Source organism: Sceloporus occidentalis, unplaced genomic scaffold (genome assembly GCF_023333645.1).
Source record: "Sceloporus occidentalis isolate IW3139 unplaced genomic scaffold, rSceOcc1.0.p SCAF_2, whole genome shotgun sequence".
In the NCBI taxonomy this organism is placed as follows: domain Eukaryota; kingdom Metazoa; phylum Chordata; class Lepidosauria; order Squamata; family Phrynosomatidae; genus Sceloporus; species Sceloporus occidentalis.
Window position 1 is genome coordinate 158,990,855 of NW_028316982.1, and position 26,465 is coordinate 159,017,319.

The 26,465-nt window shown below is 39.5% G+C and overlaps 1 protein-coding gene across 2 annotated transcripts in view; it reads right to left on the reverse strand.

Moving 5' to 3' along the window:
• FGF14 (fibroblast growth factor 14) overlaps positions 1 to 26,465 on the reverse strand; it is a 375,861-nt gene that overhangs the window by 156,705 nt on the left and 192,691 nt on the right. The window contains exon 1 of one of the 2 annotated variants that reach the window (XM_089511240.1): positions 5,485 to 5,506. The exons of the other annotated variant lie outside the window; for it this stretch is intronic. The gene's annotated coding sequence lies outside the window, so the exon portion shown is untranslated. Of the gene's footprint in view, positions 1 to 5,484; positions 5,507 to 26,465 lie in introns of those variants that run through there. 2 annotated transcript variants of the gene reach the window in all.

Sequence of the window (26,465 nt, forward strand, 5' to 3'; positions counted from 1 at the left end):
AAAGACAATCTAAGACTGTTTGAAAATAATTATGGCACCAAATGGAAAGAGATTAAAGAAAATATATATAGATGGAACAGGTTAAACCTTTCCCTTTTGGGAAGAATTGCGGTGATCAAAATGGTTATTTTGCCGAAACTAATGTTTTTATTTCTAAACCTCCTGATTATTATAAAAAATAATCAATTTAAGGTGTGGGAAAAAGAATTAAATAATTTTATTTGGAGGGGAGCTAAGCCAAGGATTAAGAGTTCTATATTGAAAGATTCTAAGGAAAATGGAGGCTATGCACTCCCCGATTTTCAGATCTATTACTGGGCATGTAGTCTGATGTGGATTCAAAACTGGGTGAAATTGGACGAAAAAGAGGTACTGAACTTAGAAAATACGCAATTAAGATTCGGTTGGCATGCGTTTCTATGCTATGAGCAACTAGGGAAGAATAAGGATTTTGACAATCACCCAATTAGAAAATCGTTATTAATGACTTGGGCAAAACTTAAAAAGATGTTTTATTTTAAAATACCGATATGGACTTCTTTGGAAGATGGTTAAGGGAAGACAATCAGACCTGGATGGTATATAGGGACTGTGTAAGAAAAGACCCACAAGGGAATTGGGCTTTTAAATCTAGGGAGGAATTAAAAACTGAGGGGTTTAATTTAAATTGGTTTAACTACTACCAGGTTCAAAATAAATTCAAAGAGGACATGAAAAGGGGAGGAATTGAAGCTAAAATGAATGAATTAGATATATTATTTTGGCTACCTGACAAAAAGAAGGTCTCAAAGTTTTATAAATTGTTACGCAGCCGTATTTTAGAGCAGGAAACGGTCAAAGCATATATGACGAAATGGGCACAAGACTTGGGGAAAATAATCAACTTAAACGAGTGGCAAAGTGCATGGAAAAAAACCCACGATTTTACCATAGCACAGGAACCCAAAGAGAATTTACTTAAAATTATGAACAGGTGGTATTATACACTATGGAGAATTAAAAAAATGTACAAGTTGAAACATGGGAAATGCTGGAGGTGTAACAGTGAGAAGGGTAACCTGATTCATATCTGGTGGAATTGCAAAATTATTCAAGGCTTCGGGAAAGAAATTCATAAATTGATTCAAAAAATATTGGAAATAAAATTTCCGTTAGACCCTAAAATTTACCTTTTGAACATGACAACAGTGATAAAACCGGAGGATGAAAAAATTTACTGGAGGATAATACTTTATATGATTACAGCGGCAAGAGTTGAGATCGCTAAACTATGGAAATCAAATAAAACTCCCACAAGAGATACTTGGTTGATGAAAGTTAATGATTACAGAATATTAGATATGCTTTCTTGTAATGTTAAAAATTTTAGCAGGAAAAGATCGAAGGAAGATTGGAGAAAGATAACTGATTTTTTGAAAAAAGAATGGAATTTGGAGATAGAACTCAATGAAGTTTAAATGGGAGGAATCAAGGTCATTAAATTTTGTATAGTTTGTGGAATTAATAGAGTGGTTTTGGCTTTAATGACCTTCTCCCTCTCTCTCTCCCCTGGTAGCCATAATTTAAAGAAGAAATGGGCTATGAAACAAAGTGGTGCCGAAGAGTGTGTCCAAAGAAAAGGGAAATTGAAAAGGCTAAAAGTTGTAACCAGAGAGTTTACCTTTAACCGTAAAGAGTTGTATACAATTTTAAGTTTGTATGACCTCAAACCTGGTTGTTATATGTAAGTTACCTTAGGAATGTACAGAACTAAATCATGAAATTATTATTATTGTAACTAAGGGAATTGACCAAACATACAAAAGATGAGTGATAAAGATAACTGTGTTACATACTAAACGTTGCAACAAAGTTGAATTAGTTTGTTCTAAGCTTTGTTACTTTCCAAGTCCGGGACAGAAGGAAGTTTATTTATGAAGGGTTCATTAAGGTTAGACAAGATATATCTAACTATTAGTGGTTATATGGAATTTATTTTAACTTTTTTGTGTGTTTGTAATGGATATACAGTTATGATGACTTACATGTATTGGGATTTGTCAATTTTAATGAAAAATTAATAAAGATTATCTTTAAAAAAAAAAAGAGAGAGAAACAAGTGACATTGCTGTTGTTGTGTGCCTTCAAGTCATTTCTGACTTATGGTGACCCTAAGGCAAACCTATCACAGGGTTTTCTTGGTAAGATTTGTTCAGTGGGGGTTTGCCGTTGCCCTCCTCTCAGGCTGTGTAACTTGCCCAAGGCCGACCAGTGGGTTTCCATACCTTAGCAGGGATTCAAATCCAGGTCTCCAGAGGCATAGTCCAATACTCAAATCACTATGCCATGCTGGCTCTCTTGATGGCAAGCACATTTTTGAAGAACCAATTTTCCCAAAACCTTTCAGGGGTTCTGGCCTTGATATTTCATTTTAAATTGGAATACAAAAGTACTCTGGCCTAAATCCATTTGCTAATCTCAACCCGTGTATAACTACTGAATCAATGGGTACGTGATCAACTACATCATTTATGTATGCTTCTTAAATTCAACAAGCCTACCCTATTTGATGCTAATGTTTGGATTTAAGCCTCTTGTTCTCTGAAGTTCCAAGGCAAATTACCAAAAGACTCAATATAACATAAAAAATGCTGTTAATCTGCCTTTGAAAAATATATTTAGCTATTATGAGAACCATACATTGGTCATGGTACTAAAACATTCAAAAGATGGAACAAAATGCAAAATCAAATCAAGAAAAGTTAAAATTGAATCACATATTCACATCTTCATTTACTTCAAAGATAACACAGAAAGTACTTTCTGTAAAAAAAATCCAGCGTATTGTTCTATATGTTTTCTTATATATAGTATTTTCATGTTACAAAAGTAACAGAAACAAAGTCTCTTGAAGAATTCCTTAATTCTTATCATCAAATGAATATATTTCCCAGTCAGTTAATGGAAATCAGAATGAATACATTTCTAACAATGTATTCATAATAAATTCATACTCAACACTTAACTGAGAACATTATGAGAACTTATTCTCATAATTTAAATCGGCATTAACACATATAATCAAGAAAGGTAAGAAAAATAACAATATGGTTTACGTTGTTATGTTGTTTTAATTCAGCTTAGTATAATTTTAGTCTTTCAACACACACACACACACACGCACACACACACACGCGCGCACTCCCCCTAAAGTTATAAGTAAGACTGGTCTTCCTGAAGTGCTAGCTTTGTATATGCAAGTTTAGATCTAACAATAGACAAAGAGCTATGAAAAACATTTAGACATTTAGATACATAGTCCCTCACAGTATGAAACTGTACAATTCAACCACAGTTACGGCATATCAGTCTACTAAGAAGATGAGAAGAACATTTCAGAATCAAACCAAAAGCTGGTCTAGTCCAGCATCCTGTTTCTTATAGTGGCCAACTAGATGCCCCTGAGTAGCCCATGAGGTGGGCATGAAGGCAATAGATCCCTCTTGATATTGTTCTCCAGCAACTGCCATGGAGATAAATAATTTGGTGGTAGGATATAGCCACCAAAACTAGAATCTATTGATAACTCTGTCTTCCATGTATTTGTCCAACTGTGTTTTGAACTCATCTAAGCTATATGTCATCACCACATCTTATGGCAATTAATTCCATAGATGTGATATGCACAGTGTGAAAATCCCTGGCCATGTCACTTGTCACTAATGCTGCTTGATAGAAGGGGAACTAATTTGTCTTCTCACCTCTAAATCCTTCATCTTGGGAGGTAAGCATGCTTCTGAATGCATCCAATTTATTGACATATTATGTAATATATCTGCATATCAATAATAAATCCTCATTAAATTATTATAATGTACACTTTTTATGGAAAAAAACCAACAAATGACCAGATGGTTCATATCATTGGTAATAAGATATGTTACAACTAGTGTTGTGGCTAAGAATAATCTCATGTGAATTGTAATGAAGGGTCATTAGTGAATGACAAAATGCTTTTGGTTGATGACATCTTTCATTCAAATCATTTCTCCTCAATAAATTTATCACTTTAAGGAAACCGGACAGTAGATGGAATGACTGACAATAAAAACAAAAACAAAAGCCCAAGAAATAAAATTGTGAGGATTTTATAAATTACAGAGGTTGTGTTGCCAATGACATCAGAGAATTTACTCCAAAGTGTATGTGGATGGATTGAGATTGTTTTGAGGTTTCTGGGGGGGGGAATACTGAGTGAATTTTACATGATATGTTAATTATATCCCATATTGGTGGCACAGCTGGTAGGCTAAAGCAAGAGTTACACATAATGCACTTGTGATTAAGAAGGGAATGGTAAAGCTTAATAATGATCCATGAGATCCTACATTGCCTACTTAGGGGGGATATAGACAGGCAGAAAGAGGCAATGAGATGCCGCCCCTTTCTGCCCTGGATGGAGGCTGCAGCAGACAAATGCTGAGGCCTCTGCAAGCCCTAAAAAAGATCCCGCTCCTGGCAGGTTCTTTTTAGGTCGCACACAAGATGCCATTGCCATCCTCGCGTGCAATGATGATGTTGGCACAGCGCCGTTTGGACACTGTGCCACGTGTATGTCACCATGGCAGCCCCCATGTGGACGGGGGTGAGCTATGATGGTGCCTGGACAGGGCGGTAGGGTTTGGGACTGTCGGGATGCTCTGCTCTCCCAAGCCCTAAAATTGGCCCCAGGCTGGCGCTTTATGCCAGTCTATACCAGGCCTCAGTTATGAATGTGTAATCTATTCATGAATGCATAACTAAGTAATGTGTCTTGGCCCAATTCCCCAAATCTGCCATAATAGCTAACAGCTGCATTAAGTGAAGGAATAATCTCAATTTAGATGGCAATGGGGTGCTGCAGGATGATTTTCTAGCCCCCTCCCACATGAGTGAAGCTATGACAAGGAATTGAAATAGTGTTCCCGCTTCTGACTTTTTCAGCCTTGTTCGGGAGTGAGCTGGAAACTTCATCCTGCTGTGTCCTGATGACCAGCAAAAAATACCTCCTTCATTTGGTGTGGCTGCTGGCTATTAAGTTATATTGCAATTTGCTATTGCTGCAATTTGCAGTTGTGACAATAGCAAAGCAATCATGAGTACACAGTATTATTGAATATAGAGCAATTACGGATCAGCAACTCTAAGTTACGAATCCACAACTGCAATACAGGATACTAGTCAATATAAAGACTGCACATCTTAATATGGTGAAACAATACCTCTTTACAATCAGAAGCCTCTCTGGATAGGCCGGAGTAATGCATAATCATATCAGATGCTCCATCAAGAAATCTTAAATATTTTGGAAACTATCTGCAAGCTTTGTTTTGTTTTGCAAGCTTTGTCAACTCTGCTTAGATGTTAAAATGATGAATAAAAACTGAATAAACTAGTGAGTGTCATGAGGCAAAGGGGAAAAAAGTATGTTAGGAGAGACAATCAATAAAATGAAGAATTACATACCACTATTTGTGTTTGTTGCAGTCCTTCTCCTTCTTCCACCCTACAAAAAAAGATTCCATATAGCAACCGTTATAGCTCTACTTACTAGGAAGTGAGCATCAAAAAGACTAGTTTAAAGGAGGGATATACAGCAATGCTTCATTGTTTTCCCCCCATACTTGGTCAATGAAAAAAGCATGTTATTTTTGGAACTATATTATTATTATTATTTCCTTAAAATTCATAATTAGGAGGACAAGGTCTATGAGTTTTAAATAAGGGAGAGAAAGAATCACTGCAAGTAATTATGACTTTAAATACTCCATTTGGGTATGTTTATTTTCTACCACTCTCATAGATCAGATACCACACAGCAAGTTAGTAGGGGGGTCAATTACAGAGAAGATGCCCATTGTCTTTAAGCATGTCCAATATAAATTTAGGGTGGTGATGTAAATAACATCTGGTAAGCAATAAGGCAAACCATACATGTAAATGAATGCAAAATCTGGATCCAGATTTGATAGGGAGGTTCTATAATTTGGAAACGTTATTTTCCTGACTGCAAAAGTAGTAGTTCTGAAAAAGTAGCTTCTCTAAAACATTACATCTCATTTTCTGGAAAGAGTAATTAACAACGTGACATCTGGTGAGTTTCCTCTTGTACAGTATCAGTGGGCTCACAGAAACTGGTGGGTTGCTGGGAGCTACCTTCTTAATTTTCAACAGTTCTCAAGATGTTACAGGTAAGGAAAAAGCAGGCATCAGGAGCAGTGGGCCTTACTGGTGTCCTGGAAACCCACTAGGTCCCCAAATATGCTGTAGGTCCATGCAAAATAACAGTTGTTGTTTGTATAAGATTATATAAAAACAAAACAAAACTGGGCTGTCTACGGTATGAGAGATGATGGGACAAACAACCATGTGATCACCCAAAAAGTGCAAAAGTCAGTTTCAATTTGCATATATTTCTGTATGTGCTAATTTATATGCATATATGGAGAATTAGAAATGATTACTGCCCACACTAGTGGGGAAAACTACTGATTTTGTTTTCCTAGCAAAGATCCTTTAAGATCCTAGTTTCATGTTTCTGTGGTTTCTTCCTCTGGATTTGGACATGACAGCTTTTCAGATCAAGAGCACCTTCAAATAAAGGTGCCCTTGACCCGAGGACTGCCCCAGGCAAGTCTTTAAATAGAAGAGTGAGCACTATAAAGAAGGACATGTGGCTTTCCTACATGAATAGCCACCACATGGAGAATGCTTTGAATTGTTTCCTTGTAGCAGTTGCCTTCACATGACAAGTTGTAAATGATCATTTTTGGCTGTTAGGCATCAGATGTATCTCTCCAAGCATCAAAGCACATAGAAATAGCCCTATGTGTTAGCTGACACAATCTCTTCCTGGAAATTCCACTTTAATATATTACCGTGATTGATATGCTAGCCAAATGGTTAAATCTTTCCTGAATATGGGTCAAATGTACACTCACAAATGTGAACTAACCAGACACATTTGGTCAATCCTATGTCATTGTATTGTTGTGAGGATAATGTTGGGAAGTTATATGCACATTCTTTTAAGCTCTTTGAGTAAATGGCAAGTAGAGATGGGGTGCTAAACTAGAGAAGAAAGATGAAACACCTCTGTTACTGCAAAGCCATTCCTACCATGGGACAGAGTGAATTACCTCCTTAGGCAGAAGATTATGAGGGGCAGGAAGCTGATAATGTGGCCTTCCTTCCATCATGAGGTCTACTTTCCATCCCTGTTCTCTGATGTCTTGGAGGTCTCTGCCTTATAACCATTACTGAAGCTTTATTTCACAACTAGTTTGGGTTAGTTTCTATACATGAAATGGTGATGAGGAGAGGGGAGGTGCCATCTTTTCTTTCTTTCAGGTACCAAATGTCTTAAACTAGCCCTGCATATCTGGAATGTCACCTATCTCTCCACCTAAGCATCCACAGCACAAGATGGCACAACTGATGGCTTGGAGACAATTCAAGGCAGACACTTGTTCTGCAGAAGAAAAACAGGAGAAATGAAGGAAGAGTTTGAAGTTCAGTCTTCAGCAGAAATGGAAAGAAGTTAGGTGCAGGTCTATGACTGATAGGTATAAGGAGCTTCTTAGGTGGAAACTCCTTTCTGCTTTGCAAAGGGGTTGGGAGAAGAAATAGTAATTTATAATGGGAAAATCTTGTTGAGGGGGAATGTGACAACATGGAAAATGTGTTGAGAAGGAAACATGTCAGGAACCCTTTGTCTCCACCCCACCCCACCCACACTCTCCTATTGTAATCTGTACCTCTCTAAACATCACTTTGAAGAGAAGCATCAGTAAGCAAATATCAGGCAACATAGCATAGTCCTAGCCTCAGGTCAGCAACATCCTTCCATTAAGTAAGAAGAGGACACAATACTGAAGCTCAAAAAGTAAATTGGACCTTCTCAAATATAGCTGACTGCACTCCAGAGCAGTATCATTAATTGTCTGAACAGCTTGGATGCTAATCTTTGCACATCCCCTGCTTCTTAGCTAGCCTTCCTAGTCCACCATCTAAATGTAAAGGCGTGGAAATAAGTCATGCAGAGACCTCTGTATAACAAAGGAAGTGCATGGGTACAACCCCCCCCCCCAAAAAAAAAAAAAGAATTCTAAACCTAGACAATAGGAAATAAAATTTGGAAGCAGCATGGTATTCTGTTTTAATTCTGATATTAAAATTAATCTCAGTTAATCTCAGTTAACAGGGATGCGATGGCATAGTGGTTAAGATGCCAGTTCTGGTGATCAGAAGATCGGAAGGTTGGCAGTTCGAGGTTGCATGATGGGGTGAGCTCCTGTTTCTAGCTTCTGCCAACCTAGCAGTTCAAAAGCATGCAAATGCAAGTAGATAGATAGGTACCACTTCTCAGTAAGAAGGTAACAGCGTTTGGTGCACATGACCACCAGAGCAGTCCTCGGATGAACACTGACTCTTCAGCTTAGAAATGGAGATGAGCACCATGCCCTACAGTCGGTTACAACTAGACATTCATGTCAAAGGACTACCTTTACCTAATCTCAGTTGGCACTAAACCTTCCACTAGAAAACAGTGTTTTTGGAGGAGATCCTATCCTTCTTCTCTGGTGTCTAGGGTTTTTGTCTGTGTGAAAGGAGAACGTGTGTCTGTGAGGGAGATTATATGATGCATATAACAATCATATAAAAGAGATAACAATCATATGAAACATTGCAGCATCCTCCCTGCAATGGTACAACCAATAAAAGCACAGTTCATATTATATTGATATATTTACCAATACAAAACAGAAAATAAGAGAAAGAAGGAAAAAAGACCAATCTTTTCTTAAAATCATCTATCACGTATATTCAAATTCTTAAATCAATCTTTATTTCTTGCATCCAACACAGAACTTCTCTCACATTCCATCTCTATCATATCTCAACTTCCTTCCTTTACATCACCAGTATACAGTCAGTACACACTTCTTAAATACAGATTTTTTATACACGGATTCAAGCATCCACGGTTTGAAAATATTCAAAAAAAGTATAAATTTCAAATATCAAACCTTGATTTCCCATTTTTTATAAGGGATACCATTTTGCTATGTCATTATATTTAATGGGACTAGAGCATACAATGGATTTTGTTATCCACAGAGGATCGTGGAACCAAACCCCAGTGTATAACAAGGGTCCACTGTATTTGTCGCTGCTTAAAATTTTCTTATTCACCTCTTTTTCCAACATGTTTGGAAACAAAAACCATTCATCATTCATCGTTTATCTTAGATTACTATGTTGCATTTTTTTGGCTGTCCTTGGAGGTGTGGTTATGGGGCTGTCTAGATGGATACACACACTTCAAAATTTTCCCTTACAACACTGTGTGAAAGTTGCTCTCAGGAACCATGACTGAATACTTGGAGGTACTATCTCACAGATTACGGTTTCATATTTCAATCTTTTTATAATACAAGACAGAATGCTCAAAGAATGGGCAATACGTTCAACCCAGAATGGGAATGATTTACTGACCTCATTGTCTTGAGAGTTTTCTTATTGTTATGGTTGAAGTTCCTCAAATATGGAGTCTTTAGAAACTTGAATCTATTAAGTCAACCCATCTATCTCTTGTTACGCACTGGAGGTCCCACCCCCGGAGGGCGGATGTCCTGTCCCAGAAGTCTGACCCCTGACACCAGGTAACATCTGGTGCCGGAAGGCCTTTCAGTTTGGGCACTCAATCCCTAAAAGGTTTGCCATCACTGTCTTATATGTTTATTCTATCATACCCACTCTCTTCCTACATCTCTGTAACCTCTTTTCTTTTTTTCCTCCATTAGACCATGATGTATTTAATGATGTTAAAGCTGCTTCAATACGTGGTATCAAGAAAATTAAGCTTGTTTTCTTTTTCTCTTAGACCATGTGGATGGGTGGGTGTAGGACTGGTTGTTGTTCAGCTTCTGCCTTGCCAATAGATTACGCTGCTTGAGAGATCCAGTACTACCTCTTACACTTCCAAACCATATTAGCTTGACTCTCTGTATCAGGAATAGACAATATTTGGCACCTGCAAATATTAGAGTATGGCTCCCAGCAACACTGTTCAGCTAGCTAAAGTGGAAGATTTCTCCCCAACATCTATAAGGTCATAATGTCCATGCTTGCACTATATCACAGTTGTTATTTTTAACCTCCTGACTGCACTAAAACCTTTCTTCAAATCCTCAATTATGTCTCAGATGGATTTATTGTAATGTTTTGTCTATCAGTCTTCCTGTCTTTCAGTTTAAACACATTCATGCTGTTCTCAACTTTTCTGCTCCTTTAATTCCTTCTTCATGCTATAACCTCATACACCTCCAAATGCTTCCCTTCACTGGTTTTTTCTACTGTTTTGAATTTCATTTAATCTCTTTCCTTTAAGAAGTTCAAACTTCTTATCTACTAATGCTGCTTTTCCCCTATTCTCCTGCTCTGTTTATCCATTCATCAAACAGTAATCTTTGTATTAAACATTTCATCTATTATGCTATTTCTCACCTCCATGCTTTCTCCCATTCAACCCCTTATTTGTAGAATGCTCTAACGCTTTCCTTTTAGATATTTGTCTAGCCTGCTCTGCATCTTATTTTAAGAAATTATTCAAATATATTTCTGTCTTGTATTTTCCTGATAGTCTGTTTGGCTTTTTAAAATTCTTTCCTTTCTCAGTTTGGAAATAGAATCTCCGCTTTTATCTCCAAATCCCTTCTTTTTCTAAGAGGTCATATATTTCAGGCCTATGGAAAGGGATTTGCATGCCATTTTTAAAGAGTATATTCTAGACAGTTTTATAAATGATAAATAATTGTGGTGGTGGTGATCACTGCAAAACAAATCTATATCCTACTTTCAGGTTTGTATTTTTGGCATCCTGTCTTTCAGATATTTTCCCCTTTCAATGCACTATAGTCATATACACTCAGCCCTCCTTATCTACTTTTTTAATACACTGATTCAAGCATTCACAGCTTGAAAATATTCAAAAAAAGTATGCATTCCAAATAGCAAACCTTGATTTTGCTATTTTATATAAAGGATACAATTTTGCTAGGCCATTCTATTTAATGGGACTTGAGCATAAATGGATTTTGTTATCACGGGGGTTCCTGGAACAAACCCCAGCGGATAACAAGGGCCCACTGTACTGCCTTACAAATCAAGGGTCATTTTGAAATATAAAATAATTCTGTATTACTCCCAGTGGTAATATGTCAAACATAGGCAAACAAGAGAGCAAAGACAATAACAGAAATGATTTTGCCTCAAGAGTCAACTCAAAATACTAGCTATTGCAATATTGTTGTCTTGGAATTTGGAGTGAATATACTAGGATGTTATTGCATAGATAGCAGTTGATTACAGAATAAACATACAAGCTGTGTTAAGATATAACCTTTCCAGTTGCATTTCAATTAAACCAGCGAGGTTTTCATATGAGAAACTGGAAGCCTTTGTGGCTGTACATGGAACAAGATGTGCAAATTACCATGAAATGAATTATTAAAATCAATATAGTTATGAGGCACAGAAAGCAGACATGCCTTAAATGGTAACACTCATGTTAAAATACACAAACTAAATATTTACATGATATTGACACCTATTTTGCTTTTCAGTGACAATAACATTACCAACCAGCATGATGCAGTGGTTTGAGAATTGGGCAAGAATGTGGGAGACCAGGATTTGAATCCCCATCAGCTATGTAAACTCACTGTGTGACCTTAGGCAAGTCATACTCTCTCAGCCTCAGATGAAGGTAAAAACAAAGCCCCCGCTGTACAAATTTTGCTAAATAACTCCATAATAGCTTTGCGTTAAAGTCACTATAAGTCAGAAATGAATTGAAGGCACACAACAACAACATTACCAGCAAATTTCAAACAGATTGTATGGTAAGTAATGACATGTCAAAATTACAAAACTCAAAGCTATCATCTTTGCTCTGTATTCATTCTTGAATGTCACCTGAGACATATCAGACAGAGAATTCTGAGGTTGTTCCAAGAATAAAGTAATACCTGATAGCCCAGCATGTTGAGTTTGCTATAGTAAACAGGAAGCTTACTCATGCTACAATGAATATTCATCTGCACATTTATTGCCTTTTATCTCCCCTCCCCTTGAAAAACAAATCCTGGTAATATGAACAGATTTTGATAAATGATGCTTAATGAAACAAATGTAAATTTGACTACTACCATGTGTGCTCACCAAACATCCACCAAGAATGTTGCAATACAGTATTTCAGGCCCCAATACAATATCTAGTATCACACAAAACACAACATTTCACACCCCAAGGGAATTCTCTACTAGGGAGTCAATAAATCAAAGATTACACCTTAGTTTTTACTATTATTTCAGTTGTGTCCCACTACACTGGCAGTCGGGCTGCTCTTTTTTTATTAGGTTAAAAAAATGAAGGCCTCTGCCACTGTGAAATAATCCAAGTGGTATCACTGTATAAGTGCATTTATATCAGTCTATGCCATGCACGTGTGGCAATTGTGCCTTCAACATGTTACATCTCCTCAGGCTTCTACTACAGTGGTTTTTTACCTTGCTCCCAAGCTACAGAAGTATTTTGTACATGTCATGAGACTTAAAATGGTATGACTGCAGCATTCTCTCACATGCTCATGTACGTCATCTGGTTGCTCACACCTCAGTATTTGCAGCTGAACGTGCAAACAACTCTGTTTGAAAACAATGTGATCAAGACAACACAAGGTGATCTGAATATTCTGTCTTATTATCTGATCTGTAATAGCTCACTCACACAAATGCCACCATCTGTCAACCAGTACTCATTTTGCAAATCACACTAGTACCAAATAAATGGAACAATGTTCTACTTGAACCTGTTTTTGGACAGTTGCAAGACTATTGTTATTTTTAATAAGCGCCTAAGTTTAATTTTTCTGGGTCTGGTACAAACACAAAACACACAACTGGACCACCTATCCCTTCTTGTGCTTTGGAAAATGTAAAAGACTGACAGTGTTGAGCTTCTTTTAGTTCCCTTTGTTTAAGTACTTTACTCTTCTGGCTATCTGAAATCTATCAAGATGTGTACATATATTAATTCTACATGAGCACATTGTCCAGTCCACATGCTCTTTACTGTTCTCTTCTCAAAAGACCTAGTATCATTATTTTTGTATGCACTCTGAAAATCACGTCCAACTCAATTACTATTCGACTGTTGTTGTGTGTCTTCAAGTCATTTCTGACTTATAGCAACCTTAAGGTGATCCTATCACAGGGTTTTCTTGGCAGAATTCTTTCAGCGGGGATTTGCCCTTGCCTTCCTCTGAGGCTGAGAGTATATGACTTGCCCAGGTTTATCCAATTGGTTTCCATGGCTGAATGAGAATTCAAACCCTTGTCTCCCAGTGTCCGATTCTAACACTCAAACCACTATACTTCACAGGCAATAACTTGGAACAAGTCAGGAGACAAAAATGGGGGGTTTAGGCTGATGAGCAATTAGGATCACAGCACAAACCAGTGCAGAGGAGCAAAACACAAGACCAGAAGGGCAATATAAAGTTTAGACAGCTAATGTTCAAGCAAAACCACTGAATCAGAAAGCCTACTTTATGTTTCAGTGGGGTTGTTTATGCTTCTGTTTACATCCAGATGGCCTCTGCTTTTTCCAGATTTGCAGCAACACTGGGCTTGTCTACACTATTACTATGGACATCAAGGCAAATCATACCAAATTTGGCTTAAGTGACCACACACACCCCCCCCCCCACTTTGAGGTTGCCTCATTGTATAATGGCAGCCCACAAGCCAGTTTCCCTGAATCATTTTTGGTCCCATGCCCACTGCTGCTCTGCTTTATTTATTTATTTTTCTTGTCTACCAACATATGCATTTCCATTTTTGTTGTCACATTCCCATTGGCTAGCCTGGTACAGGCAGGAACCTTGCCAGCATGATTTCCCCCCTGTACACTTGCTAAAAGCAGTTAATCGTAGGTGTGCAGATACAGGTATAAATATCAACCAAACAGATATACTGATAACCTGTTAAGCGCACAAATGCAGCACCCTTTAAAAATTATGAATGAACCCCTTGAACTTCCCAGTCTCTTGAGAATTATCATTTTCTGGCAGGAATGATCATGTGATCATGTGACTACCAGTCCCTTACAGTCTGTCCCACCTCACCCACCACAAGTTACTCCTTCCACCACCAATGTGAATCCATTGGTCACACATCTGCTCATACGAATTTTCCAGGAAAGTCCAGAGAAAAATTGAGATTTTTCCCCCTGCAGATTAGAAACCTCAGGTGCCTCAAAGCCCAACAACACTGCCAATTGGTTAGAACATCATGTGGCTAGAAACCCACTAATTTGGAGGGAGGCTTTTTTAAATAGTTCAGACAAGCCCTATGACACATAAATAATTTGTTGTATGCAGTTGTTCTGAACCGAGTATTGTACCTCAGATGGGCTATACCAGTTGAGGCTGCTGGGAGCTGCAGTCCAACAAAATCTGGAGGGACGCATGATTCCCACCACTGTTCTATTGGTTACATCATTCCAATTGCTCCATAACATTGGATTCATAACAGCCTAGCATGCTGACATTAAACTGTCAATCCCTTTCTTTCATCTCTATGCCAGGAACGCAAAAACTTGCCCAGTGCATAGCAGGGCATGTACTCATTAGGATATCCCCATCAATCTATATTCCCAAGGGAAATCCAGAAATAAAGGCAGTGTGTTAATTCTTACCAGTTCTACATTCAGGTGCCTCAAAAGGCAGGAAGGCAGGGGAAAGATCTCTGATCGTCAGTCCCTGTATCTGCATTAGCATGGCTCTGTGCTGATGTGCCTGACTAATATGGAGTGGAGCAATCCATAGGAACACCAATCCATGGATGGCTAACCCACTGATATGAAGATCCCATTGTATTAGTTACAAGACAGAGTCTTCCATGCTCTCCCTCTCCACTTTAGTCAGCCAGCCTACTGACTGGTAGATGCTAGAGTGTCTGCTTTAAGACTTTCTAGGAAAGTCAATGTGAGGCCTTTTGTTTAATTAAACAGCCATTGTTAATCAGGAGGACTCACTTTAGGCCTCCAAATATCCTCCCTTAGATGGCAAAATGACGGTGGGGAGAGGCCTCCATGGAAGGAGGAGTGAAAATTTGGCCAGACTGCCCCTTCTGCCAGAAGAGGGTGCAGAGAGCACTCTACGCTCCCATCATTCGGAGGGCTGACCTCTGAGTCAAGCTCCTAGAAGAGTAGTGCTGAACCTTTTAGAGACCGAGAGCCCAAACTCAAAGGCGTTCCTGCGCCAGGTGTTACTCGATGCCAGGTGGGGTGGATCTTCTGGGTGGTGGGACTTCTGGGGGTGGGAATTCCCCAAAGAAAGCTGAAGGCCTGGAAGGGTTGGGTAGAAGAGGAGGAATAAGTGTGCAACTGTTCCTCTTCTTTCCTCCACCTTCTGGTGCCTTTAGCTGTCTCTGGAGACGTAGCTGAAGGTGCAGGAAGAGGAAAAACAGGCACACACCTGTTCCTACATTTCCCTTGCCTTCCTGTCTCTCCACGTGCCCTCAGAAAAGACTTTTATATCTTTTTTCTACAGGGTTATTACTTTCAAGCATTTTGTTGCCACCTTCATTTTTCCTAATGCAATTTGATGATCTCAAGGGGCAGCTAGTTTTCAGTGTTGCTGATGTTAAAGCCAATGGGTTTGTATAGGGGGTGTTTGCAATGTAATGTTGTCATAATACAGTTGAATAACAGGAGGCAAACCAGAAAATAAAAGTTGAAATGCAAAAGAAGAAGGAAGAAGGAGGAGGAGGAGGAGGAGGAGAAGAAGAAGAAGAAGAAGCAGAAGCAGCAGCAGCAGCAGCAGCTTTGTATGACAGAGAAAGCGCGCATGCCATAGGTTCACCACCACGGTCCTAAAATATCTCTTGGGAGACATCACTCTTTTTATATCAGATTACTATCTTGTAGCTGCCCTCAGCACTGCATACTATCTTGTTCTCTGCCCCAAGGCATCACACTATATATCTGATACTGTGTATCAAGAGGCACCTCTGAGATGCCAAAAATAATTAATTCTTCACACTATAGGGGTTGCCCCTTGTGACTACATCTGAGCCTTATATTTGGCTCATTTTAGTGTCCTCAGAAGCTCAGAAATTGGGAAGGTTAGTGGTTGTGCTCATTTTCTCTAAGAGCAGATAGTATTATTTGGGGCAAAGAACTATGCCTGAGATAGAGGGAGAGGTTGGAAGAAATGAATGAACCAGCCTTTTAAAAACCTTGTCTGCTGCCTTGGATCATGTACTGGAAGAAAGGTAAAAAATAAATCAATCAATCACCAATCAATCAAATCAATAAATACTCCTGCTCCTGCCTTCTGGAATGCCCTTCAACGAGAAGCAAGGCTGCCCCCCTCTTTGCTGGCCTTTCATCAGCAGGTAAAAATGGCTCTGTTTAGGCAGGCTTTTAATGTGTAGGCATGGGATGGGTTTTATATGGAATGGGTACTGGTATTTTGAGAGGCTCTTCTTTTTTCACCTGCTATACTATTAACACACTTATTCATTCATTTATTTAGGACATGCTTGTCCTACATTTACATCAAGCAGCTTTCAAAAATTCAAAAACCAATACAAAGCTGGCCATGAGGAAGTTTTAATTAAAAATTAAATTAAATTAAATTTAGAAAAATACACTCAGAGTAAACCAGAATAACTAAACAAAGAAGGAAACCGAGACAGCCATACAAATCCTCTGCATTCAGAAGCTGAATTACTGTGTGTATCTGTTCCTTGGAGAAACAGAGCACTTCCCATCCAGCATGCCAGAAACATTTCACACTGCAATTCCTGATCTATTGTTTGCAGTTGTTCTCTCTGTATCTAATTCACACTCCAAATAGCTTTGGTTTCTTCATGCTTTTCACTGCCATCCTTCATTGCCCTATTATGCCAAGTGGCAGGTAAATGGGAATAGAGCTTTGCAAGTATATCAGCAGATACAAAAACAAATAATGAAGACATTACTCTGTGCAGATTAGTGTTTGTTTCTTAAAATCAACGTGTGTCATTTTAAAAGATGACAGTGTATGTAAAAGGTTATAAGAGCAGCAGGGATAAGAGTTTAAGCTATGGATCCTGAATTCCCACTTCATATCATAAACTCACAAACACATTAAACCTTCTCTCAACATCTAGTCTCTCCTCCTAAAGATGGAGGTAGAACTACAGATTTCTTATAAGAAATGCAATAATGTCTCTAGGAACCCAAATGTCCTCTAAAATTATTATGCATCCAATGAAGTAGTCCATAATATGGAAATTTTGAGGGGTGAAGTGGTTCTGAGGGTGGGCTTGGGAAAGACAAATTGCTGCATTGTTTGTCATTTTGGTGTCATATGGAGGTAAAAATCATCCCCAAATGCCACCCCTTTTTAAAACGGGGCAGTGGAAGTTATACAAGAAGGTTTTGGTTGCCACATAGAGTTCATGAGCAGCATTTCATTACCCCTGTGCAACAAGAATCAGAAGACAAAGTAGAGGAGCTCCTCTATTTCAGAAAGCAATTAAGGCCTCTTTGTCCAAAAGGAGATCTGGTAACTGTTTTGGGATTCCCAAGGTAGGTCAAAGCCCATGTCAAGTCTAGTAAGCCTAAAACAGGGGAAATGCTGAAGTATGTGAATAGTCTGGACTTCATATGTGGAATGTTGTACCGCATGTGTCTGTAAACATCCTTTTGGTTTCCAACTTTTGTTCTCTCTGTATGAGGTCTTATCTCATAAGGAAACTGGCACTGTTTGCTTGACTGCATGAGGTGGTCTATGTTGCTAGATAGTGCCACCCCCTGTGTCCTTGCCCCTTCTGACTGAGCTCTACCTGTGCTCACTGAAATGGAAATAAAATATTCTGCCCAGTTAGGAGCCCTACTTTATCAACAGATGGAGGTTGGAAGCAGAAGATATGTCCCCATCTGTCTACCTACTTAGGACATCATCACATGAGCCTCCTGCCTTGCCACAAGTGCATTATTTAAGGAAATGGAAACATACCTGTTTAGGAGCATTCATCACCACACTTCTCTGGAATAGTGCGAAGGTGCTGTTTTTGTGATTGATTGTCCCACACAATCTTTTCAGCTCACTTCCCCGCCTTCCTGCCCTATGCCCTACCCAAGCCTGCCTTTATGGGTTTTATGTTTAACACAGTTGTGGAGTTATGGTAAAGCGATGTAATTTTTTAAAAGGAAAGGAAATATGGAGCCAGTACTGCATGACTGCCCAATATTGGAACTACAGCAGAAGGGACATATCAGGACTAATGGGGAAAGCAGCAATATTGGGAGCTTAATGGTGGGCTTTCCTAGCAGTGAAAATGAACCTCTATCAGTGCATTAAAGCAAAGCAGCAATGAGGGAGATACAATGTTGTGTGACATGTATGGCCAAAGACACTATTCTCCAGTTATAATTTTGATTTAAAAGCCTCATGTGATAATATCCTGTGTTCTGTAATTTCCAGGCAAATGCCTATTGTGACTTTCACCATCTTAATTACAAACAGAGTGAGAATTGATATTTCATGAGACATTTTGAGAGCTAAATTCATCTCATTACTTGAGCAAAATTAAGAACTAAGCTTCAGGCTTTCTGGCATGTGGCCGTAGAGTCAATCAGATCTCTGCAACAGAGGAGCTAATATCTTTGTAATTTTCATCCCATTATACTTTGCTGCCTGGAAATGCCTAGTATTAACATTTTACAAAGTTTGGGCAATCTAATATATTTGGCTAGGTATGATTTTCAATTAAATATGTGATGTTATTTCGCTTCTTTGCAGTCCTGTGATTTTTGCAAGTGCTAGAATTTTGGAAGAGAGATGGGATTTATCTTTCCTCTTTAATGCTTTTAAAAATATAATCAATATTCCTCAATAGGTAAACCATTTATATAGAACACACACACACATTCCACGCACAACTCAAGTTAATTGAACTGTGGACTGTACGTTAAATACATTTTTCAGTATACATCATAGTAAATGTAATCAATTCCATCCAGGTCATGTATACACAACATAGCAAATTAAAGGTTATGCGCTATCAACAAAACAGTAACTCCGTGAATCTCATTAGATGTGTGGGTTTATGACATGACATTATTTCATGACCGTAAATATCTGAAAATGAACTGAGCACTCATCCTGGTCATACATGGGACAAAACAATAATAAAGGAAGGAGCCCTGGTGGCGCAGTGGTTAAATGCCTGTACTACAGCCACTCATTCAAAACCACAAGGTTGCAAGTTCAAGACCAGCAAAAGGGCTCAAGCTTGACTCAGGCTTGCATCCTTCCGAGGTGGCTAAAATGAGTACCCAGATTGTTGGGGGCAAATTAGCTTACAATTGTAAACCGCTTAGACACTGCTTAGGCGGTATGAAGCGGTATATAAATGAAGCTTGTTTGTTTAAATGAAGCTTGTTTGAAAGTCCAGATCTTCTTATTGCCATATTTAAACTTGACGATCTGAGAGCCACATAAAGAGCTGTTAGTATTAGTATTGTGCTGCAAAAGGTAAGCTTCAAAACTTCAAAATTCAGAATGCATAAGTCATAAATGTACAAATACTAAGCTCTATTCCCCCATCCCTAGGGGGGGGGGGGGGGGAAGGCCAGTTAAGGTTTCTAGCCAGTTTCATATTCATCTTGGATTCTTTGAGGCAAACAGCAGGACAGTTTCCCTGAATGCAGTACATCAAAGTGTGGAATTAAAATGGAAAACACTATTCTTATTCTTATTCTTATTCTTAATGTGAGAAGAGCTGGAAATGACAAACACTAGAAGGAAAGAAAGAAAATTATCTTGGAACAACACATTTGAGCTTTTTTGCTCCTTAAGGCATTTTACAGTATCCTGTTTTATTTTGAAAAGCATTTGTTACTATGGAAATACAGTTAATGTAAGCTTCCACATTTAAAGATGCTCAGTTGCTCAATATGTGTGCATGAGACAGAAACATGCACAATACCAAGACAGCTATAAAGAACCTCTGCCTAGCCATCAAAAAGTCTCTGCGTGTGTACTATGGCAGTTGTGGAAAGTATTATCTTAAAATACTAAAATTAAAAAACAAAAAAGTTCCCCCAAAAAAACCATAAACCACTTTCCCAGGTTGGTTTGAAAGAATCGGGGATATGAAATATAAATTAATACATCAGTTGTACAGGCAGTACCTTCATGTGATTGCCACCAAATACTCTGTCAAGGCACCACGAAGCCCACATTGCTGTCAGGTATGGATAAACTATTCCTCATGCCAACCTTGCCAGTCTCATGGTACATGGTCTCCAGGAAAGTGTGGCACTGGTGTAGGTAGTACTGCATGTGAGGAAGCCAGCTTATAAAGTTTTCTTAAAAGGTGCATGTTATCCATTTTAACAAAACTGACAACCCCCCCAATACCAGAGTAGCTTGAAGGAAAGCAGATCACTGTACACATGAACTGGCTCTGTTTCTTGAAGCTTAGGTACTTTCAAGATCTACCTGATTTCAAGTAAGTTCAGACATTATTCCCATTCTAAATTAGGATGTGCCTGCTTGGCTGAGGAGCAGCTAGAGGAGACATTAATTTAATGTTACCAATAAATTTGTTTCAAATAGAAACTGAATTTGCTGATTCTTGTTTGGACAAAAAAAATTCTCATTTGGATTTAATAGAAAGAAAAAATAATTTCAAAAACCCTAGAAAAATTTCACAGTAGGGCTGTGTGCATCTATTAACATATTGAGTGCAGGAAGGCAGTAAATTTCTCCCCTTTCTAGCCAACCCTTTCCTCTCCCTATATCTATGGAACAGTTACAGGGAGCATATACAGTGGTACCCCGGGATACGAATGCGCCGCCTTACGAAATTTCCGGGTTACGAAAAAAATCTATTTAAAAAAACTGTTCCGCGTTACGAATGTTTTTTCGGGTTACGAAAAAACTTTTGGTGCTTTTCGGCGCTATTTCGCACCAAATCGCGGCTTTTCCCCATTAGCGCCTATGGGTTTTTCGGCTTACGAAGCCTTTCGGGTTACGAAAGCGGCGGCGGAACGAATTATTTTCGTAACCCGGGGTACCACTGTAATTCTCTTTTTAAACCAGCTTCACTGACTACTGGCCCATTTCTGGCAACAATTCAAAGCACTGGCCATGACCTATCACTGGTCTAGATTTATGAAAGAACATCTTCCCCATATGAAACTGTGAGACTCCAAAGAGCTACAGGGGGCTCATTCCCACTTGCAGTTTAAATCGATTCCTGATTCGCCCTCGCTCCTCGATTCCAAAAGGTTCCTCGTTCCCACTATAAAGTGGATCTTTCTCTTACCACAGTGTAATTGCTTCTTTTTGGCATGGTTCTCATCCCCACTTGTTGCTCCACTTCAAAGTGCATGTCAATCATCAGTGATGTAAGCACCAGCCAGGACTTTTGACATGCCTGTGCATGGGAGGTGGAGGAACATGCTATGCTTCTTAGCCATGCTGTAAGTGGAAGACCTTTTGAAATCCTCTCCTGGACAGAAGGCTGAAATAAAGGGCAAGTCCTGGAGAAGGAGGATCCAAAGTCGGGGGAAGGCCTCCTTGTCCTCCTCCGATCCCCAACATCATTCCCCCGGCTTCTCCCTCCGATCCCAGCCTCTTCCTCCTCCTCCGATCCCCAGCCTCATTCCCCTGGCACCAGCACGAGGGCAGGGAAGAGCTTGGGTCACCTGGAGCAGACACACAGGCAGGGATGGAGGATGATAGCTAGACCTCCGCTGCCACCCGGGCTGAAGAGGAGGAAGAGATGGAGACGGAGGCGGCGGAGGTCTAGCTATCATCCTCCATCCCTGCCTCCCTGCTCTGGGTGGACTAGGCACTGAACAGAGCCGTTTTTACCTGCCGACGAAAGACAAGCAAGGAGGGGGCCAGCCTTGCTTCTTGTGAAAGGACATTCATAGAATCATAGAATCATAGAGTTGGAAGAGACCGTAAGGGCCATCCAGTCCAACCTAGGGGCAGCCACCAAGAAGGCTCTCTCTTGTGTCCTCACCAGATGAGCCTATGATGGTGGAGGGACCAAGAGAAAGTCTTTCCCAGAAGATCTTTGGGCTCTAACAGGTTTGTATGGGGAGATACGGCCTCTCAAATAATCTGGACCTAAACCATGTAGGGATTTGTAAGTAATAACCAGCACTTTGAATTGTGCCCGAAAACAAACTGGTAGCTAGTGAAGCTGTTTCAGCAAGGAAGTTATGTGGTCCCTATAACTGGCCCCAGTCAGCATCCCAGCAGCGGCGTTTTGCACATGCTGAAGTTTCCGAACAGTTTCCAAAGGCATCCCCACACACAGTGCATTGCAGTAATTCAAATGGGATGTAATCAAGACATATAGAATCATAGAATCATAGAATCGTAGAGTTGGAAGAGACTGCAAGGGCCATCCAGTCCAACCCCCTGCCATGCAGGAAATCACAATCAAAGCATCCCTGACAGATGGCCATCCAGCCTCTGTTTGAAGACCTCTTACGGAAGATCTGCCACTGTAGCCAGATCTGACATCTTAAGGAATGGGCGCAGCTGGCACAAAAGCACTCCTGGCCACTGCTGAAACCTGAGCATCCACACTCAGAGGGGAGTCCAGGAGCACACCCAAGCTGCGAGCCTGAGATTTCAGGGGGAGTGTAACCCCATCCAGCACAGGCAATCTCTCTATCTGCTGATCTGCTTTACAACTGACCAGGCGCACCTCTGTCTTGTCTGGATTAAGTTCAATTTGATTGCCCTCATCCAGTCCATTACTGACAGCAGACACTGGTTCAGTACAGAGAAAGCTTCCTTGGAATCTGATGGAAGGGAGAGATAGAGTTGGGTGTCATCTTCATACTGGTAACACCCCACCCCAAAACTTTGGATGACCTCTCCCAGCAGTGTCATGGAGAAGTTGAATAACATGGGGGACAAAACAGAACCCTGTAGGACTCCACAGGCCAGCCGCCAAGGAGTCGGAGTTCCCCAACACCACCTTTTGAGTCCACCCTCTAAGAAGGGCTGGAACCACTGTATAACAGTGCCCAGAGAGGTGAATTAGAAGGATACCATGGCTGATGGTATTGAAAGCCACTGAAAGATCTAGCAAGGCCAGTAGGGACACACTTCTCTTGTCCATTCCCCTGCAAAGGTCATTCATTAAGGCAACCAAAGCTATCTCTTTCCCATAGCCAGGTCTGAAGTCAGATTGAAATGACTCTAGAAAATATGTTTCATGCAGAAACCCCTGGAGATGGGAGGTCACCACTCACTCCAGAACCTTGCCCAAAGACAGAATATTAGAGACTGGCCAACACTTATCCAGGATGATGGAATCCAGGGTGGCTTTTTTTCAGTAATGGCCTCACTACAGCCTTCTTTAGGCAGAATATTAATCTACATTTCTGTAGTGAAGCATTCACCACTCAGCCAGTCCCCCTGTAGCTGCTTTCAGGAGCCAGGGAGGGCAAGGATCCAGTATGCACAATACACTTATACAGTAATACCACCATGTACATAATATGTAAAAAAAAAAAAAAAAAAAAAAGGCCCGGTTGGTCTCATGCCTTTCACATTCCAACTACTAAAGACAAAAGTTCATTACATTTTGATGTACATGTTTTCCCTCCCCTCCATTTTAGTAATATTGTTTCTGCCTAGCAATCCTCTGAGGGGAAGAAATGTATTGAATAAAGTAGTGATGACTTTGCTGTTGTTAACTGCCTTTGTGGTGATCTCAACCCATGGCGACCCTATGGATGAGACATCTCCAGCCCGCCCCCCCCCCGCCCCCCATGCTCTACTGCTCTGCTCAGCTCTATCCGTGATCTCTACATGGATGTTAATCCAGGTGTAACTGCCACAAAAGGGGAAGGTTAATGCACGTGTACCCACACCCACACAGACATACACAATCAGATGTAGAGGCTGTAAAGTGGAAGGCACCAGCAAGAGACCACTGTCTATTATCAACTCCCCTTCATCATGTTCAGCCAAGCAAGATATTCCACAGGAAGGCAGAAGCCTGAGGCAGATCAATTATCCATTTACAGGGTGTGCAATATTGGTCTATGTGCGACTTTTGTTTCATGTTTAAATCCCATCTGTAGTCAAATATATCTTGCTACGATATTTAGTATCCTTCCATAAGAGATGCAATATGTGAGGAAGATATTTTTTTTAAACAGCAATTGAAACTCTTCAGTTCTTTTGTTTAGTTTGTGGGCAAGGACTCTCTAGCATAGCTTGGCATATTTTATTCAGTTCAGTTACCACCTTTCCACTTCAGGTCTCATTTCTATCTGGAATGAGAAACTGAAGATTAATCACCTTCTTTCAGCAATATTGGAGTCCTTGGAATTTGACTGGAAAAGGAATTATTTTCACCACAGTAAGAGGAACAGACAGATTTACTTGAAATACAGCCTTGAAAGCATCCATTATTTTTTAGAAACAGTGAGCTATAACAGCTTGCTCTCATTCAAACAGGCTATTGTTGATAAAAAAACCCCAATAAAATCAGTTTATTGAATTTTGATTGTAGTTTTTATATAGTAAATATTACCAGTATTTTATACACTTATTATATTATTTCAGCATTTTAAACAAATTTTCCCAAATGATTTGGTTCATATTTTGAACTATATAGCTACTGTACTTGCTGAATATATGCAGCTGTTGTGATGCATAAATCTGTCAGTCTGATTTAACCATAGTATTGTTGGATTTAAGACTCCCATTAGCCCTGGCCAGCACAGCCCATAATGAAAGATCGTGGGAGTTATAATTTAAGAAGATCTAGAAGGCCAAAGATGTCTAAACTTAAGCTAAATCAAGTTGGTCTCTGGGCACACAGTGTGGAACATGGCATAACCATGTTTCATATATTTCAACATTGTTGTTTGTTGTTGTGTGCCTTCAAGTCATTTCCGACTTACACAAGAGTTAAATATGCACGTTGTTGTAGGCTGTTTCCAATTGATACACAGGCATGCAGAAAAATGAGTTCATTCATCACATTTCCATTCAGATATTTATACAAACACATGGCTTGTCAAAATTTGTCTGATTAAGCTGTTAAGGAACAGAAGTGCATAAGAAATTAGATTTATTTGGCTAATAATTCAGCCATATGTGTAAGTCTTATACACATTACAGAAGTGATCCTTGTGTGCAATCCCTGACAGAATGCGGAGCATTAATTTAAAACATGACCTACACACAGATGTGTTTATAGATTTTGTCTGAAAGAATTTCAGGCTGGCTCCACCTTTCTTGAGCTTTCAGCACGCAGTGAACCCTGCACTATTTCCAATGACCTGTTGTCCTTAAAACTAGGGATAACTATTCTGATTGTTTTAATTTATTTGTATTTTTAAAATGTTATTTTGGTCTGCTTTAAATATTGGATGGCATTCAGTATAGAGTCATAATTAGAGTTACATATCCATAGCCGCTCAGTATTATGCAGTAAGTCTATGCAAATGCCACCACAGCCCATCTTAAAAGCCAATAGCCAGTTTGAGTGAAGGAAGTCCATTCATCTTCTGCTTGGGGCACAAGAAGGGTAACAGGTGAATAGAAATGTTATCCTCATTGTGCCCAGACTGGAAATGAATGGACCTCCTTTGCCTGATCCTGCTGTTGGCTCTTAAGGTAGCCTGGGGGATTGAACCAGGAGACATTACTCAGTAGTCAGTGTTGAACAATGATACATTTACGTCTTTTCATCTCTATTTATCTGCTGTCTGTCACTTTAGCAGGCCTAGATAGGTGAGAGGTGATAAACAAATACTGAATAACTAAAACAAACATTGGGATAGATCCCTCTTGGTTCATCTTTTCACCAGGAAATACAGTTGTTGAAGTAGATTAGAGAGAGCAGATCTAAGATGTGTTTGAGCTTCAATATCTTTTCAACCAAACCCAGGTACAAAAAAATCCATACACTTATAATTAAAAAGGTACTTTTTTGCTATGGTATTTGTTTCCAGTGCTAGGACTGAACTGAGCATAAACATCTATAGTTGGGTCTGGCTGTTCCATACTTTCTTCTTTTTAGCAATTCTGGCAAAATTATTTTCTTGTTGCTCTTGAGCAACAATTGGGAGTCAGAAATACATCAATCTTTTTCAATTATCCAGAGAGTTACTTGTAGATCTGAAGCTATTTTCTACCTATGTATCGATTAAACTGTATTTAATCTAATCTGATCTCCTCACCTCTGAGTTCACCCTGAGGGTCAACTATATGTTCAGAAGAGGAAGGTCCACTCTTCATGACATACGTGACAAACATTTAGTGCAGAAGTAAGAATCAGGTCAAAGAAAGCAATGTACAACATTTTGGCATCTCAGGGAAACTAGCATA